The 19,151-nt window shown below is 41.4% G+C and overlaps 2 protein-coding genes and 1 long non-coding RNA gene across 6 annotated transcripts in view; 2 read left to right on the plus strand and 1 right to left on the minus strand.

Annotated features, from left to right (window-relative positions):
• Window positions 1-101, plus strand: part of MEIS2 (Meis homeobox 2) — a 184,068-nt gene extending 183,967 nt beyond the window's left edge. Inside the window, exon 12 of the mRNA XM_048855810.2 lies at window positions 1-101. This exon is cut by the window's left edge and continues 1,338 nt beyond it. The gene's annotated coding sequence lies outside the window, so the exon portion shown is untranslated.
• CDIN1 (CDAN1 interacting nuclease 1) overlaps window positions 1-19,151 on the minus strand; it is a 245,111-nt gene that overhangs the window by 5,127 nt on the left and 220,833 nt on the right. The gene's annotated exons all lie outside the window — the stretch shown is intronic.
• The window catches only part of LOC125639183 (uncharacterized), a 76,692-nt gene continuing 63,873 nt past the window's right edge, over window positions 6,333-19,151 (plus strand). For 3 of the 4 annotated variants that reach the window (XR_007357403.2, XR_007357404.2, XR_007357401.2), the window contains exons 1-4: window positions 7,567-8,703; window positions 9,084-9,451; window positions 10,612-10,770; window positions 15,562-15,633. This is a non-coding gene — a long non-coding RNA (uncharacterized LOC125639183). The other variant, XR_007357402.2, reaches the window with a different exon arrangement.

The following is a 19,151-nucleotide window of genomic DNA, read 5'->3' on the forward strand; positions in this document are numbered from 1 at the left end:
AAATTTACATTAAAATACTTGTATGAGGACTGTGACGTTATGTTTAAAAAGACGGTGTTAAGTCACAAAATGCGGTAATAAATATTTCATTTTTGATTTTTTGTTAGGCTTTTGAGTTTTTAATCATGATTGGGAAAGATGGCATTTGTTGAGCAAAAATGTCTAAGATGGATTTCTTACTAATGAGTCTGAAGAACGGCTGCTAAAATCAGAGACCAGACACCACAGCAGGCATAGCATAGTCTGATGAGACAACATCTGAATTTGTACATTTCTACTGAACAGACACCAGGTCACAAAATCAAAATGTAGTCTCATCAGATTATACTTTTTGTAGCTGTATTGAGATATATATATATATATATACAGAGAGAGAGAGAGAGAGAAAGGTATGGCTTTAGAATAGCTGTATGTACACACACACACACCCTATAACTACAGTGTGTTTAAAGCAGGAATAATTAAAGAATATTTGTAACACAAGGCTGGATTGAGAAGTTTTAAGCAATCAAACCCATCTTTGACTTTAATGGGAGCTTTGCTTCCATAAGGAGTGCAGAATCGGGCCCTAGAAACTGTTTTATTACTTTATGTCACAAAAGCAAAAACGATCAGGTGGATGAATTGGGAAAATGTAAATTTAACTTTTGAAATGCAATTAGATGATCTAGGGCCACTGAGGGGAGGAGAATTTGTTTTAACCAAAATAATACAGACTTCTTGGGCTCTGAAATAACTAAATGAAAGGAAAGTATCCTATGTTCTAACTCTAAGCCATTACAGCAAGAAATTGGACCTTCCTCCTCTGCAGTGAGGGAGTTTTCTCATTACTTCAGTGGTAACAGAATCGGGTCCCAAGAAAAGGGGAAAGATTTGAGTTTCTTATTGATTGCTATTTTGGAGAATAAAAATACCTTAATTATCTTTACTTTCTAGGAAACAACTGTTACTGGTTTATTATTAAAAACTGACTGACAACTTTTAATCTTTGGAATGTTGAAAAAGTCTTAGCTTCCCAGTTAATATTTAATTTCTGAACTGAGTAAATGGACCCACGCTGCTGGCAAAGGAAGGAAGGAGGCAAGTGGAATGGGCGGGAGGATTAATTTAGCAATCGGGTCCTGCTTTGTAGCCGTCTTTTAAGGCATTCCCTGAAATTTAGAGGATGGGAGATTCCACATTTGGCTTTCATTCTTTCTGTCCTGATTAAAAACGCCCCGATCCTTAATTCCTGTATGAAATGCACATCCTGTCCTCCCGATTTCAAAGTCTTTGATTATTTTGATGAGAGAAATAACAAGAATAAGAATCAAAGAGGAGTTGTCTTTGCGTCACAAAAGCTACTTATTGTATCCGATTTGCTGTCATTTCCCGCTCCGATTTGAGGAGGACTATATATATATAAAGATCAACGAGCTGGTTCTTTTCCCTAGTAGATTGTTATTTTTGTAATGAGTTAAATATTTGTAATACTGGTATATTTTCTCGCTGGGCTGTAATCTGCGGGAGCTGTGTTGCTGGAATCCAATGTAAACAGATTGCTCCAATCTGAGGTTTGCTATTTAGTATGGAGGGTTCCGATTTGGGTGTATTTAAGAAATGCTCAGCTGTCAAAAGTAAAAAAAAAACAACAACCGGGAATAGTGTTTTGACAGCGGTATAGTGTGAAAGGAAATACTGTAGTATGAATAAAATTGCTTATGTTCTGAGAAACGAAGGGTAATAGAAAAACACCTCTTGTTTTGCTATATATGTGTGTGGAAACTTGGCATGTAAATTTCCACTTCGCTAAGAGATTCTGGGGAGAGGGCTGCAGTCACCCCAAATTAGGGCTTTTCAGACTGTGCACTGCAAAAGGAGAAGTGGGAAACGATGTCTGTGCCCGTGCCGCCTTTCGGCAGAGTCCTGTCCTGACTTACAAGGAGGAAATGTTAGTGGAAATGCTTTATATATGTCTGGCCCAGAGCTGATTTGCACGGGTGGGGGAAATGTGGCAAATTAATCCAGCAGCTGTCACAAAATGGAACCTGTTTTTTTCAAAGGATCCAGTGAGTGTTCCTGTACAAGTTACAGATCAGCCGTGCACCCCAAGCATTTGACAGGACGAATGAGGGCCCTCACTGCATTGCCTTTAGAAGTGGGAGGATCCCGTAAACATTTGCTTAACTTCACCTTTCATTTTGAGAGGCAATCCAGTGGATCCAGAGGACAAATCCCCAGATCCTGTGGTTTACAGGCGGCTCTCTGCAGGAAGCGTGTGTTTGGCTTGGAAGGGAAGGATTTCACGCGACTTTGCGGTGATATCTCCGCCTCGCAACTCTTCACAATTACGATCCTGGTTGGAATCAATAGCAAATGTTGTTTTTAAACACTTTTTTTTTTAACACGCCTTCGGGGGAGAGGGGGAAACCGCACAGCTCCACAGTATAGCTGAGCAAGCTGCTGTGGAGGTGGAATTCCGATCGGGCTGGGGAAACCCGGCATCTTTGTCCTTGGGGTGGGGCAGGGGGCTGTGCTGAGAATAGAGACTGTTGGGCAAGGCCGATTTTAATATTAATCGTTTTGGTGGAGAGAAAGAGACAGAAGGGAGTTTGCCCCTCTGCGACAGTGATGATGGATGACCCAGCACCGCCAAACAACTCCGCCCCTCCATCCTCACCCAGTGTCAAAGCTACTTTACTTGCAGCTTTAGGAGTAGAATAAACACCCTCGCCCCTTCTAACGCATCGATTTGTGGATCATTATGAATCAATTACTGCTCTCGGTGGTTACTTGGCTGAAATAAAACGGGCTGCGGATGGGGAAAGCGCTAGAAAGAAACGCAGAACAGACCTTATAGTAATATTGCTGCTACTAATAATTAGTATTAATAATAATAATAATAATTCGGGTTTGGGCACTTTCCAAAGATATCCTCCCCTCCCCCCGGCTGAATTATTTGCTGGATGCGAGCCACTCTGTGTTGTAGCTGCTCAACTTAAAAGAAAGACTCTCAAACGAATGGGTTTTGCATTACACGCAATTACTTCGAGAAGCAGCGACATATTCGCACCGTGCCGCCGCCGTATGTATCTTGTATTTAACTCCTCTAGAGAAACCCACCGGAATATGAGAAATGGGCTAGTCCGTGCGGCCGCACATAGGCCAAGTACGGGGAGTTAGCGAGGCCGAGTGGCATTTTCAGAAGGAGGTTTTAGGGGGGAGGAAAGTGTGTGAAGTCGGGTTTCTCTCTCTGTTCCCATTTGCAGCAGTGTTTGAGGACCTCAAGGTGTTTCTATGGCTACCTTGTGTATGTGGGAGGGTCAGATGTGGGGGTGCCCAAGAGAAAAGGCAGCTCTTGGGTGATCATTTATCACTGTCACCCACATAATGATTCTCTCTGCAGCCTTCTATTGATGAGGATAATTACATTAGCTCAGAGTGACTGATCAATGAAAAACCACCAAACAAAAACTTCTTTACTCTTCTATAATACCAAAAACAGATACAGAAATAAGATAGAAAGCCAGGGCGGGATTTCCCCCTTCCTTTCTCTTTACCAATGGATTTTTTTTTAAACAGACAGCTGAAAGTAGGGAAATAATATTAGATCTATTCCATTTAAAAGGAGGCTACAATTTTGCCTGTGAAAATGTTCCCTTCAAATCTGTTGGCATCAGTCTTTCCCTGGCAAAGTATATCATTAGTTTGACTATGAACTGCTGCTTCTCTGCTGGGGTCCAGGTTCTTGCCCCTTACACTTGTGCTGAGCCTTCTGAAAATGGAGCGTGAGCTTTTGCAGCGACGGGGAGGGAAGAGGGTGCAAATCATTTTCCTTTCAAAACTGCAGTTGTCAGGTTTTCTTTGTTTTTAATCACTTCCCAAAGTAGCTCTGCTAAAGACCGAATGTTGTCCCCGTCAGGCGCTGTTATACTGCTGAAAGTTTGCAGTTCCATTGCGATTTCGCTCTTTCGAGAGTTAAATATCAATATTTTCTCAATTAACGCGAATTTTAATGTTTTTACTTGTGAGTTGTTAAAGGCGCCGTAAATTTTATTACGAAGCCGCTAAGCTTCCGAGCACCGCCAGCAGACAGGTTGAGGGGTTGGGTTTTTTTTTTTTTCTTCTCTCCAAAGGGCCTGCATCAGAAAGTCGATCATTTTAAATAAGAAGAAGGCAAACTGATGGGAAGGAAAAAACGGTTAGGGACAGTACCACTTCATGATGCTCTCTCCTTTCCATCTTGTCCTGTGTCTCACATCGTCCTGCGAAAGTGAGAGCATCCTGTTTGCTTAAAATATTCCCAAAGGGCACCAAAAGGGTTACTTAGTTTATTTGGATGAAAACTAGAACATTGTTGCACTTCGCAGCACGTGTTTTGCGTCCTCTTTCCCATCCCCCGCACAACACTGATGGTGTCGAGCTGAACACGCATTTGCTCTGTGTGTGTGTGTGTGTGTGCAATATCCTAGTCGGAGACTGCACTACTCTGTGTGTATATGTAATGTGCATGTTAAATTACTATACAGTGTTTACTATATACAGTGATATATCTTTAACCACAGAGCCTGCTAATTATTATGTACTAGTAATGAACTTACATTTTTAAACCAACTTGTAAACACGCCTCAAAGTTAACATTTGAAAGTAAATGCAAGTCTGGAAGAGGCTATTTTGCGTATCTTTTGCAGACCTTTTAAAACAAATATTGCCAAATTTCTTGTGATAAAATCCAGTTTAGGCGCCGGATTCCGATCTCATTTACACAGGGTTAACTCCACCATTGACTTGAGAAGGCGGCTGGGGCCCTGAGCTCACAAATAGCCCTTTATTGTCTAGAGTTGCCCCAAAGGTGTTTAACATTTCTTAAATTAGCTCCTAGAAGAAATAGTGCAAACTTCTTTGCTACGGTGCATGCCAGTTCGAGATCAGAAAAGAGCCTGAGTGGTATGCATTTCTTATGTCTAATATAGTCGAGCTAGCTAAATAATTGCAAGGGGAATGGCTAGAGAGAAAATTGAAACTCTTTCTATATTCCAAATAAAACTACTGCATTCCTAATATTTACCAAGTTGCTATTGTGTAGAAATCCCCACATTGTGCTCCATATACCGGAAGCAAACAACTCCCCTGGCCATCACATACATTCCTCAGATAATCAGTGTCCCAAATCACTTAATCAAGAACCCTAAATTAATAATGGGGGCTCTGAGTTTCAGTGACGTTTTACGTTGTTTATTGAGCCAAGTTCCTGGCGTTACAAACATTCACTCCTCGAAAAGGAGCTGGGGTTGCCACTTGGTCTCGAGTGTCTGGGTTATAAATTCAGCGTGAGGGAGAAAACAAAGGCATTATCTAGTTCTCACCCAACCAGGTTTCAAACTAGGATCTTACTTTGTTGTACAGTTGGATTTGTCTGAGAGGAAGGGGGGGAGGGTGATGGAATCTATGCCGCTGGCCTTTTCCTGCGGATCCGGGTCCCCACCACGGAAACATTTTCAGATCTATGAGCCCCGAGTGGATAAACACCCACAATTACTATGGGACAAGGACGAGTGGCAAAACCTGAATGGAACGCAGCTTTGGCGTTGGGTGAAACTAATGATGTGCGGCTGCTTTACCCTTACAGGGAAGGAGGAGGAGGGGAGCCCTTTCTGATTAATAAGTAGCAGGCTAATGTTGAGGGCTTTTTCTGCCCGATTGCCTTTTTGAATTAGAGCCGATTTCTTCACACTTCAATAGGGCCTGTCTCTTTTAAAATGACTGACAGATTTGTTTCTCCTTTTTTCTCTCCCTGAGACTTAATGATGTAAATTTTCTAATTAGTTAAATCACGTTGCTTAAAGGCCTTAATATTTACCGGGCAAGGAGTGAGAGTCCTGAGTGGATCGCTTAAAATAGCCAAAGAAATAACGTTAGGCTTTTAAAAGAGAGGGTGAAGGGGGGGGGGAGCAGGAGGAATTGGGAGGGAGGGGGCGATATAACGTAAAACTAGAGGTAAAGTTCAGCCTGGAGCTTCTTCCTTCCTCCTCCTCCTCCTCTCCTCAAACCCCGCTTTTATTTTTCAATCAGCTAAGATTTAATTAGGAGCCCTCAGGCCGGACGATCTGATATTTTCTCATTAGTTTCCCATCAGTAATCTTGAGTGTTAGATTGGCTTAAAGGTTGTCAACATTTGACCAATTTTATTTAAGGAAAAGAAACCACGCACTATAGCTCCGGGACCTGAGATCTGAAAATAAATCCTGCCCCGATCAGCGGAACTAACAGGCGAAAAAAATGTTGACAATTCATCGTTGTATTTAATAAGTTGCAGTTGCATAATGTATAGTGCGCAGGGCGAGAGACTGCCGCGAGCCGGGCTAAGGTGTAAATACCCTCACGCAAGGGTGTGATAAATACCTGGCGGGTACCTAAGGACAGTGAAGTCAGACAAGGCTGAGTTACAAGAAGTGAAACCCAAGGAGAGGAGCTGTTTAGGGTTTGGAAACTGCAGCTTATTTTGCCTTTTTTGTTTTTTGTTCCAGCGCAATGAAACAAGCCTTGTGGTTAGCGCTCCTTTAGCCCAGACACAACATCAGAGCGCCCCCTGCTGGCCAACTGAACAGAGCGCCTCCGGTCCGCAGCACAGACTTCTCAAGCAAAGCTTGCCAGTACCAGGGAGATTTCCTGTCAGGGCTCAATGTTTAAATATATATGTGTGTGTATATATATATATGAAAGGACACTCTCTGTTTCCCCCCACGCCTTCCTCTTGGCCTCAAGGGATTATAATATAAACTGTTTAGGAAACTGCTATTTAAAAAAAAAAACTACAAAAACTGCAGATCTAAAAAGGGGGAAACGTTGATAACAAGGATAAATATACCGGTGTAGCTGCTGCGATTTAGTTTGTGTCGATTTTCCTGCACTCGCGGAGAAATGCAAACATCAAAAAATTGATCTTGTCGTCCTGGGTTAACGATGGCGCAGAGAGAAGAAGGGCAGGTAACATTTTGTCCCCCCTGCTATAGAAAAGTTAAACCCAAGATGTTACAGAATACCGAGATAATACCTGTGCCAGTGAGCATGTGGTTACTACTGTAGTCGAGCTGTCATTCAGGGAATTGCTAAAACTTGCCACCTAGCTTCTTGATATTAAATGTAATTATACACATACACTCCCTCTACAGTCATACCCTGCGTCTGTGTGCCTACACCTACCTATACAGCATTGTGCATAAGCAATCGGTGGGAAGCTAAAAAGACAGTGAAACATGACCAAATAAGTGTCACGTTTTCCCAGTCATTTATATGTAAGCTTACGATTTCTGCTCTTTAAAAACAGCAAAATCAGCTGTCCTAAGAACCTGATGCTATGGCATGCTCGGGTTGTTGTTGTTTTCTTATTACGCAATGGCTATTTCGCACATTGTTTATCCTTGCATGCGCGCACACACACGCGTTAGAATAATAAAGCCTAGTCATTTTTTTCTATAGGGGCCGTAATGATCACCTTGAACTAATATCTAAATTATTAGCACCATCTTCTTCTGGGAGAAAACGACCTGGGAATTCAGCGGTAAAGGGGGATCCTCAGGTAACAGCAGAAGCAGCTTTTATGCTCAAAAGCGCTCAGACAGTGGGCAGTTGCTTTCCTGGCAAATTATTCTCCATAACTTCGTGCGTGAGAGCAGACGGTTTTCTTCTAATGTTGGGTTTTTTCAACGTCTCCTTTGGAGGAGCTGCCGGTTCAGTGGGGCGGACTCAATCAGGAGTGGAGCAGGCAGCCCCCGGTGGAAAACAGTGACATGTAACAAAAGCAGAACACCATTTTAAAGCTCCAATAAAATCGTAAATCACTTGTGTTTAAAGAGGCACCAGGGCCACTGTGTAAACTGAGGTACAGTTAAATATTTATAGTTTAAAGGATTATTTTGTCTATTTTAGAAGAAACATCAAGTTCACTTGGTTCAGGGCTCTGTCTACACAGAAATACAGGCACAACAATGCCCTGCAGAAGAGCTGAAGGGTTTGGATCATGGCAGTAGCTCCCCAAATTTATTTTCGTTTTTTTTTAATGTGTGTGTGTGTGTGTGTGTAGAGGGAGGAGGAGGTGGGGGAGAGGAATATATAACTGAACAGCAGAAAACACCTTTCTGGAAACAAAGGCAAGGAGCAGCATTTCAATTGCAAATGCATCAGCCAGAGACCAAATAACGGTTGTGGGAAGACACTCATAAAATTAATGTACCTTACTTACAAAACAAAACAAAAAAAAAAATCAAATGCTTACTACAGTTACCTCGGTGCAGCTTAATAAAAAATTAGCCTTACTGACAGTCTTGTCAACATCTTAAGTAAATTATCATAGCGCTGGTCTTTGGAGAAGAGACCCCACACTTCTTGCTAAAACACCTCCTATCGTTAATCTTAAACCACTTGAAGATTATGATGGAAAGAATGGGATCACTAGCCATTATCATCTCAAATTGCTGTTAAAAAGTCCGCTGTTTATTTTTGCAACCAAAGCAAATGTATCTGGGAAATGCAGAAGAGGGAAGAAAGGAAAACACAAGAAAGGCAGAACAATTGAGGCGAATCCTGTTGCAACCCCGATGATAAACACATGGAAAAGGCTGTTACTGCTCTTTGGATTGCTGGAATTTGGGCAGACGTTAGAAAAATAAACAAAGCGATGGCTCCACATCAGCTCTGTAAATGCAATGATACAGTCAATGGAAGGTAACTCTTTTTCTAAATTAATTTTCCTTTTCCTGAATACTTAAATATTTGCTTACCTCCGCATCGACCAACTGATAAATACCAGAGCTATTTAAAAACTACTGACACCTTCAAGTGCTCATTTTCTTATACAAAATAGGTTCCTTTTTATTTCTGTCTTTTTCAATGTATTGTATGCTTTTATAATAACAATAAAGTCTCTAATAACATTTATTTATGATGATCCTACACACCTGAAAAATCTGCTCCCAATGAAATCTTTTCAAGAGGGATCTATGGTTTTATTGTAGTCCTTCCTGTTACAATCTGATTCCACTTTATATTGCCTTTTTTTTTTACAGCTGGAAAATAAAATATTCTTTTTGTTCAATTAATTCCAGAATTTGGCATAAACGGGGCAATCTGCTGTGTTCCAGTCATTCAACCTGAAATGTTATCCGCGTACCTTTGCACCTTAAGTGAATGCACGGTTCGAGGCGAACGGTGCACGTAGCTGAATACAACCAAAATGCAGATTGTAAAGTCCTTCTTTAAAATGCAACCGTTCACAGGAACGTTTAACAATACGATGTGAAACAATCGACTCCCCTCCCCAAAGACAGACAGAGAGAGAGAGAGAGAGAGAAAACACTAAAACCTGAGGATGCAAATTAAACTAAACTAAACTCATCTCCATGCTTTGGCGAGTTGAATTTTCCTGTTGTTCCTACGAGGACTCCATTTCGATATCAGTGTAATAAAGAGAGAGGTAGGTGGGTTGATTTGTTTTTTGTTTAAATGGAGACAATATTTTTCTCTTGACGTTAAAAGGATGAATAACATTCGAACGGAAACTTCTGCCTTAAGCTCTGCCCAGGTACTTGTAGCACAGCCAGCCAGCTCCACCGCCTGCTCCCCCGCATTGCCCCAGCAGTGACCTCAGCCCGGAGATGCAGAGAGGTGAGAGGTGACTCTGCGAGCTAGCGCAGACCTGGCCCTTTTAGAGCCATAGCGTGGAACTGGGGCTAATCAGTCCTTTACTGGATTAAAATATAGGGACCAGAAGGGAAGCCCCTTGGTTGCAAAGAACATGCACTGAGAACGAAATAGCAATAAAATGAAGAGAATACTGTCCTGAGCGGAGGGATTTAGCACTAACAAACAGTTTTGTGAAGGCAAACTGTAAAATTATATACGCACTGTACCGCTAGATCAGTTAGACATAGACCTCTGTCTGTGTGTGCGATCATATCTGTCTCTGACACACACTGTCATGAAATAAGGTGATAAAGTTATGAGACAGCGTGGAAGAACTGTAGTCCTATCTGCTGTGCAACTGAGATGTGCACAAGCAGTAGGTTGTGGAACACTATGCGCTGGCGTGTTAAAATAATTGTCTCCATATCTCGAGATCCACTATTTACATTATAATGTACAACTCAGTTACATAAGAAATCCGGAAAAGATTGGCAAATTGGGTACACATTTCCAAGTTATCCATTTCGCTCTAAGGTATGGAAACAGAGAGAGAGAGAGAGAGAGAGAGAGAGAGAGAGTAATAACTCGGAAATATATACATTATACACACTCACATACACACAGATAATGGAACATTTGCAAACTGATCGCTTAAAACAACTGTTCCTTTATTATTTGGGTACCAACGATTTTTAATAACCACGTGGAATCAGAGAAGATGGTCAACTGTCTGGTTAAAGTAGTCTGCTCGAATGCAATTATTTTACTAGGTTAATATGCAATTGCAAGAAGAATGAGCATAGGAATGACCTGGGATGCGAGGGAAAATATGTTCAAAACTAAAGAATGTTGTGGGAATGGGAATATTTGGAGCAGGATAGGGACCTGTCGTAAGAAATAGTTGATTTTGTTGCTGAAGCCAGGTTACAAAGTTTAGGTTTTGTTTTCCAGGGAGTAAAACGTTCATTTTACACAGTAGTAAGCGGCTTCTTGATCAGTGCTGGAATGAATTTCGGGAGTGGCGCGAATACAGCTCTGCGCGAGGAAGAAATGGCTTGCGCGTTGTCGCAGCGATATTTTCCGGAGCAATCAAACAGACCCGCAGCTCAGGTAAGCTGCCCCACGAAACTATTTTTTAACTGAACAAAAGCCTGGGCAAACCACACGTGACGTCAGCGGCCAGCCTCCTCAGCTAGTGAAGGAGAGACGAGCTTATCTCACCGAACCTTTCTTCTGCCCCCTCCGCCTCCCCAAAATGCATAGAGGAGGCAAAGCTCACTCAGCATCCTGGCTCCGTTCTTATGAAGCACCTCTTGGTTGATCCCGCCTGTATTAAAGAGCGGCCTCATAGCCTAGGGGGGTTGTAAACCGCGGAGATGGGAACTACAGAAGCCAGGCTAAGGAGACGCGAGGGAGGCAAGGGTTAAAAGGCGATCTAAGGGACAGGTGTAGCAGAAAGCTCTGCTGCGAAGTGACAGCTGTTACTAAAAATATTTCGCAACTTTGGGGACTGTGGAGCGCGGAAGTTCCTCTAGCCCACAAGCCTTTCCCTCTCTGTGTCTGCAAGGAATCAGAATCCCTCATGAGCTGCATTCATTGTTAAGGGTAGGTCTACTTCTGCTAACACACACATCTGCTCAGGAGACAAAGGCAAGTGTATTTATTCGACCCCCTCCCAGGAGCTCCCAGTGCCTTGCTCGCGCACGCAGACTGGAGTAAACAGCAAGAGACGTCCCAAGTTTAGCGATCAGAACAAGGCTTGATTTATCGTGAGCCCTATTCGCAGGCACTGTAAAGGCTAGTGACCATTATTTCCTAATAAACAATTCCCCTCATCCCGAGCCCTGCTCCCGCGCCGAGTGCAAAAGGCAGTGAGAGACTCACTCCGGCTCTGTCCTGCCTGGAAGGAAGGTTTGACCCCCGGGGCTTTCTAATACTGTAAACTTTGGAAGTCTCACGCTGTTTGAAACGATTATCACCCGCTTTTTCTGTTGTGCAGGCGCCCTGAGGGATGAATGGGTTCCCTGCAGCACCGGACTGGGGGGGGGGCTAAGGGATCTCGAAAGGTTAGGTTTGCCTAGCTGCTGCCCAGAGTCTGCCACTCCTTGCAAGGAAGCCTGAGTCTGGGGAGGGACGGAGTGATCAGGAGCTGGGGGCTCTTTGCCAGGGAGGAGGCTGGAGTGGGGTGAACGCATCTGCACGCAGTCATTGCAGGCATGAAACCTTGCGAGCTCTGGGCGAATTCTCCTCGCCTCCTCCCCCTTGTCTTCCTGCGTCTCCTCCGCCTCTGCAGCCAGAGCCAACAAGGGGCCGCGATTCGTTTGGCCGAGTTAGTTAAAATAAATAAACCCACGAAGATTCACTGGTGAGCAATGCCGCATCGACCCGAAGGTTTATTAAGAAGCGAGTCTGCTCCAGTCCCTCTTAAAGGCGAGAGGGCTGCAGCCAAGCAGAAGTCAAGTCACACTTGTTGTTATTCAATTCAAACTCCCTCTTGCCCTGCCCTGTGCCACCCCGGGGAATCTCACACACCAAAGCCATTGGCGATCGCTACCCACCTCTGATCAGCCCTTTGCCACCCGCCGCAGAGCAGAGTGGGGAAGGGAGCTGGCACAGCTAGCCAAAGCAAACACAGCCCTGCTTTAAACTCATTTCCTCAGCGAGCCTACGGGACACGTTGGGAGATGGCATCAAACCCGCTCAGCTTGTTCATCTTCTCCCTCCGCTCCGATCTGAGCAAGGATGCACGAGAGGGCTACCACAAAGTGCTTTTTCTGTCTTGTTGGCGATGGGGATTGTTAACCCGAATAAAAATCCTTTCAGCTGTCTCCTGGTGAAGATGCAATTGGTGTTATTGCCAATCACGCTTAGCAATAATTAGCACGAAAGCATGAAGGATTCAGCTGCCAAGGAATTCTGAATAACCTGTTTGGAACAGGCAACAAAACATTAGGTCCAAACACAAACTAACTGCAAACTTCCAGTAACAGGGCTCTTCCAAGAGGATCAGATTCCAAATAAGATCCTAGCTCCTGGCTCCTCATGCTACCTTTTCTCTCATGTAGTTTACATATCCATTATTATTTTTTCTAGGTCCTGTATTTTCCCCCACAAAGGTCTCTGCAAACTTGAAGTAGCAACTAAGCATCTTCTCCAAACATCTTTACTTGTTTACTCAGCTCTCTCAATTTTAAATACAAAGTAAACAAACTGGAGGGATAATGCAGTCCCAGAGCCAAGCCAGAGTTGCTCTGTTTATGCTCTGAAACTCATCCTTAGGCCCTCTGAATTGGGAAAGTTTAAATGAAGTGTAACTAGAAGAAGGTCACAGGTGACTGACAAGTTCAGGCTACTTATCTCAATTATCAAATAGTTTTATTTCCAAATTGTGTTCAATTTGATTTTCCTGCCTCGCCACAAATTAGCTTAGAAAAAAATCAAATGAAAGCAGACAATTTAAGCCAAATCCTGTAAACCATTATTTATTTGTAAAATCATTTTTGTGATATATACTCCCATTAATGGTTATGCGGTTGCCAAATCTTTCCAAGTGGATTTAGAAATGTAGCCATCAAATTATTTCAAAGGCAGGACTATTAAGGACAAAAATAATTACGAACTTTCAGAAGCATTATAAAAAATAAGTTTCTGAATGTTGTCTCTTTAAATTTCACTTAAATTTTCATTTCATTTAAGCCTTGAGGCACAGTAGAGAGATATTCAGTGTCTAACAAGGAGTTTGGAAAATAATGCTCAGTACCAGAATAGAGCACAATTTCTCTATAAAATATGGATAAGGAATCAATTCATAAACACAAATACCCACTAGAACTGAGTTTTAATATAGCATTTCATATGAAAATTTTTATATGTATTATTTAGGAGATAACAAAAGCTCTTCAAATCAAGGCTTATACAGTCACATCTGGGGTTTTTTTCCCTTCTAATTTTCATTTTTTAGAGCAAATATTAGGAAAAAAACTACACTGCCCCCTGTTACCATATATATTAACTATTACCATCAGCTTTTAATCAGCAACATGTATATTGCCTTAGATTTACAGAATCCATACCATGATGCTTCTTTCAGAGGACAGTAAAATGAGGATACTATCTTTATTCAGTTGTAAGATTTGATGTTAAAAAGCAAAAGCACAAACACACTTGTCTTACCATTTGTTTTAAGTATATTTAAGTACACACACACTGAAACTGAAGTAATGAACTTTAGATGACATCATATGAGCAATCAGAAAAATCAGAACACAGACCTCTCCAAATAAGAAGTGGTTAGAGTGAATTCACCTATATTAGACCCAGACTTATCCCTAACCAAAGGTGTTCTACTTGGGACATTTAGTAAATTTTGCTGTGTAAAGTCCAATCCCTGTCACTGTCAGTACAAATTCTTTAGGCCTTCCAGTCTAAATAAGCTATCTCCAGTAACCAGGGAAAGATTAAAAACCTACTCTCAGGTTTCAGATAGTTTGATATAATTCTTTTGCTAACCCCATTTTTTTTAATAACATGATTACTCTATAATCTAGATGAAAGGATAAATATTGAAGAAGGCTCCTTTGTGAGCCATATTTTTTTTCCAGTGTACACCAACACAGCTTTGTCCTTTGAATGAAAAGGCAGACAAAGTGTTTTCAAAATAGAAACACCTAGGATTATTTTGAAAAACATAAGCAGTTTTTTAAAAATACTCTGGAGTTTTCTGAACAACCCTGATGTACTCACATTCTTATCTCAACTTTTTTTTTTTTTTACAATTGTAAGTGGATAGTCAAGCTAAATTGATGCTTTATGTATATCTTGTCTCAATTTGTAAAACTATTCTCTGGAAGGAGATAATTTGAAAAAAAAAAATACAAAAAAGAAGAAACGATACCACTGACAACAATTTACTTAAATTCACAAACCTTGAAATTGATGCATCTCCTATCAATCATAGTCAGAAGATTCAGTAAAACACATCCAACATTTGTATATCAAAAGTGGGACTAAAAAAATCTGTTTTGTTCAATTTAAACATCCTTCACCGTGTTGTAGTTTTATATGCTGATATTGATGTATGCACTTATTACAAGTTAGATTTCTCCTTTCAAACATCCATACGGTATTAACCTCCCAAAATTAAAGTGCATGCCATTCTACTGTACAGATGTTTGTTCTCACTGGCTTACTGACAATGAAATATTTATTAAATAGTAATAAGGCGATATTGACTTCTCTATTCTGTCAATATGAAGATTTGTTGATCTGTGAGGTTAATATTGATGAGGCAGAGTGAGGTAAACATTTGGTCAGGAGGGTAAATAAATTCTGATATTGACATAAATAAAACTTAGTACTAATATGAAAACTAACCTCTTTTGTTTTTATTGTTTACACACACATTAGTGCAACCTATCAGCATGTGAATGCATAGAGCCATGTCGTATGCTTACGCCAATGTCAACACTTGACACTAGTTTTGCAGAACATAGTCCAAAAATGTCTGTCAATGGTATTTAAAATTAAGCTCAAGTGATGCCAAGCACTTGTGGTCTTTAGTCATGCTCTGTGTTCATTTCAAGCAGACAGTGTTAGTTTACAAATGGAGTAGTTCCTTAAAATACTACTGGATGGGCTCTGTTTATGTCCTCAATATTCTTCATATGAAGGAGACTTCTGTTCCTGCTTAAGAATGGCTTTGAAAGAAAAATAGGATGAGCTCTTCTGTCAAAATATTATTTTTGTTTGTTATCTCATCAAAATGTCAGTGGAAGTCTCCCCTCCTCTCTTTACCCTCTGCCACAGAACACAATAGCATACAGGCTTTGAACAATACCAGAAGCCATTTAACTTGATGAGTCTGGCAGAAGGAGCTACTATTTTGTTCATTATTTTCCTCAGATTTCCCTTCATTCTATTTAAGAGAAGCTCAGTGCTGCTTATTGTGGAAGAATCTACTATTCCATCCATCAGGTATGTCTCTCCCAGCTTATATTATTTTAATCTATCATATTTATGTGTTGGAGACAACGTGCGTGACTTGCATCTTGGTTTTCTGGGTAGAGATTAAAGTTATGCAACCTAGTATTTAAGGTGATAATAGAGCTATGGACAGAAAAGCCACGAGCGACAATATTGCCAACCTTCAGGTTTTTGATCACTGCTGATGGCCCTGATCCTGCAATCAGATCTACACAGGCAGAGCCTGGCACGCTTGCAGAACTCCGCTGACAGCAGTGCAGCTCTGCACGGGCACAAGGGTCCGCTCACATGGATCGTACTGCAAGGTGGTGGCCTAACCTATTAAAACAATACTTTAGCAGCCCTTATGAAATGAGATGGTGATCTCAGTCCACTTCACAGTGTAAAGGTGTCCACTCACTCACCGCATCCCACCACAACTGGGAATGGTAGTGGTAGCCTCAGCAGAGAAGTCAAAGCTAGTGGTTCTGAAGATGGCTGTTTATCCTCTCCCCGCTGGTGCACCCTCTGAGCTAGAGCAAGGGCATGGGAAAGTTTGCATTGTCACTACCTGTATTGTTCCTGCTCTGGGGATATTAGCAGCCAGGGCAGGCAATCTGTCACTTACTATACATGCACACCTAAATATATTAGAAAAGAATCACAATATAAGATCAGTCAGTTAGCTCTTTAAGACTTGTCCTTCTAGTATTTCTGAATGGTGTGCTTGAGTCTTTTCTTTTCTTTTCTTTTCTTTTCTTTTCTTTTCTTTTCTTCTTCCTCATATTTCAGTTGTCCTCACATCCTTCTTACTAGGAGGGCACTGTCTCTGATTCATTTCTCCTGATCCTGCAGAACCAGGCAGGCAGATCAGTCCTCCTTTTCTTTTTGCGAACACAGACTAACACGGCTGCTACTCTGAAATGTGTCCACCAGAGCTCCACTGAAAGTCAGTGGGCTTCTGTGCAGGCACAGGGTTCTGCCCACATACTTGTCTTTGGAGGGCTGGGGCCCTAAATGATCATCAGCAGTGTTAGGTTCAGCAAGCTGGACTGAACTGGTTCAGGGCCAGAATCTGCTACCTTTCCTCATCTTGAATAACACCTTATTTCATGAGTAGTCCCACTGATTTCAAACTACTACTCAGCAAGAGTCAGGAAGGCAGAATCTATCCCTCAGTGATTTAGGACTATTCTGGGTGTCTTGTTGCTGCTCCCTGATAGGGTTGGATGTTCTACCCACTTCTGACATTGGGCCACCTATTCCCTGTAGCAGAATCCAAAAAAAGGTTACTCTTAAAATCTGCTGCTTGACGGACACTGGGACATAGTTAATGCAAAGTGGGAATTTCAAAAGCACCTAAGTGATTTAGAAGCACAAGTCCCATTAATTTGCAATCAGTATGGGTGCAAGGGACAGTCAGGGCAGCTATGATTTCAGGATCTGGAATTTGGGCTTCAAAGTCACGTAGGTGCTTTTGACAATCCCATCCATAGCAATGTTAGAAGCGGTACTCTTAGGTGTGTTAAAAGATGTCACCAAATAACTTGGGTACTCCTGGGTAACACAAGTGTACTTGACAGATACTGGCAGACAGCATTAGGATTCCTAGGCTAACTAGATCATTCCAGTGCATTGCCCTGAAAGGCCAGGATATATTTCCTCAGAAGAGTACATTAAGATACCAAACCCATACTTGATCTGTCTGTAGTTTCAGTGCTGTAGGTCTAATACCTGGATTTCTTATGGGGCAAATAATAGCTGAACAATTGCTCTGACAATGGGGTAAGCTGAGTAAGAGAGAAAAGTCAATAATAACTAGAGGGCCTCCCATGTCTAGTTGCACATTTCACAAAATGGATTGCATGTGGAAGAAAGGCAGCAATTGTGTAAACCGGGTATAGATAATTCCCATGCTGTGAAAACCTCTCTACATTAAGAACGCTGGTGGAGTAAAAGGTTACAAGAAAAAGGGTAATAAAAAAAATCAAAAGAAAAGGAAATCAAAATAGGTGCCTTTGCAAGTAAAGAAGCCACACTCTGACATGGTGGTCTTTAATACAAATACATTTGTCTTTCAGACCCTCTGCTCTTGATTAGAATTCTGATGTCACTGGAGGGGTTACAATTTTGTTGAGTTTCTAGATCTCAGTTGTGCTGTCAAGGGGTCATTCTTTCTGGTAATAAGGTAGCTAGTGGCCCCTGGGAGAGAGGGAAAACAATTGACTCTTGAAAGCAGAAACATATACTGAAGTCTAGAGTAGGTTTTTTGGCAGTGTACCAGGTCTTTTCTCATAGCATTTGTCATTGTAGCAATGAAAAAATTGTGGGAGTTCTACAGGCAGTTGAAAAAGGAAAAAAGAACACAACAACAACAAACTAGATGTAATTTATTTTGGAATTGTATGTAAGAGCCGGTTGTTTTTTGTTTGCCACACTGTTGGTTCACTTGTAAAAGAAATGAATCTCATTAAATAGAAATATGTTGCTTATTTTAAAGCAAATGATTATCAAATGACTATACTTCAAAACATTTTTCCTTTAATTTGAAGTGAAGTCATTTGAGCTTGAAACATATGCCTCTGCTAAATGCAGACTGCTCTGTTGCCAAAAAAAGACAACTTCATTCTGAGTCCACTGCTTTCAAAAACTGGTGATTCTGGATGTCGCTGATAGTATGAGTCTTGGCAGTAAGTCTTTACAGAGGTCAGTACTAATGTTTCTTTGATTACCACTAGTTACTTTTGATTCTTTAAGGACAAAACTAGAGTTTTATCTATCATCATACTAAAGCAGAATAAATGAAACATTGCTTTTAGTTGGCTTTTGATGTATTATTCCATGCTGTACAACTGAATAAAACTCACTAGCTGGCAAACAATTCACACTGAGATCTGGATGTAAATATTTTCTAAAGGGTTAAGGTTGGCTTTGGTGCACAAACCAGCCCAGTGGGCAGTATCTGTATCTCTTTATTAGAGTGTGTGTGTGTGTAATTATGTATATATAACTATTGTCACCAAATGTAATTTAAAGTAATCTAATTTAAACTATACTTAAGGGATTTAAAATGGCTTTTCAGATTTATTATTATTATTATTACTGACCCCAATTCTGCAACTGAGAGTGTGCGGGCAAACTGTTGTAGCCACATGCTGTCACTTATAGGGCCTAAATCATGTTTCAACCAAGGATCTCAAAGCACTTCACAAATGTTGCTGATCCGTATAATTATGCTCATTATATTGAAATGGAAACTGAGGCACAGAGAAATTAAATGATTTGTCCAAGAGCACACAGAGAGGTAATTGCAGATGGGGGAACAGAATCCAGATCTACTGCCTCCTGCCAAAGTTCCACTCACTCCCTTTTCCTACATGCCCACGGTCTGCCTTCCTCTAAGGGCTGGGGTGGGGGAGGAGTAATAACCTCATCAAGCAGCCCCATTCTTAGGCCTGGTCTACACTGAGGGCAGGGATCGATCTAAGTTATGCAAAGTCGACATACTTAGACCTACTCACCGCGGTGAG

The sequence above is a fragment of the Caretta caretta genome, chromosome 6, assembly GCF_965140235.1.
Source record: "Caretta caretta isolate rCarCar2 chromosome 6, rCarCar1.hap1, whole genome shotgun sequence".
Taxonomy (NCBI): Eukaryota; Metazoa; Chordata; order Testudines; family Cheloniidae; genus Caretta; species Caretta caretta.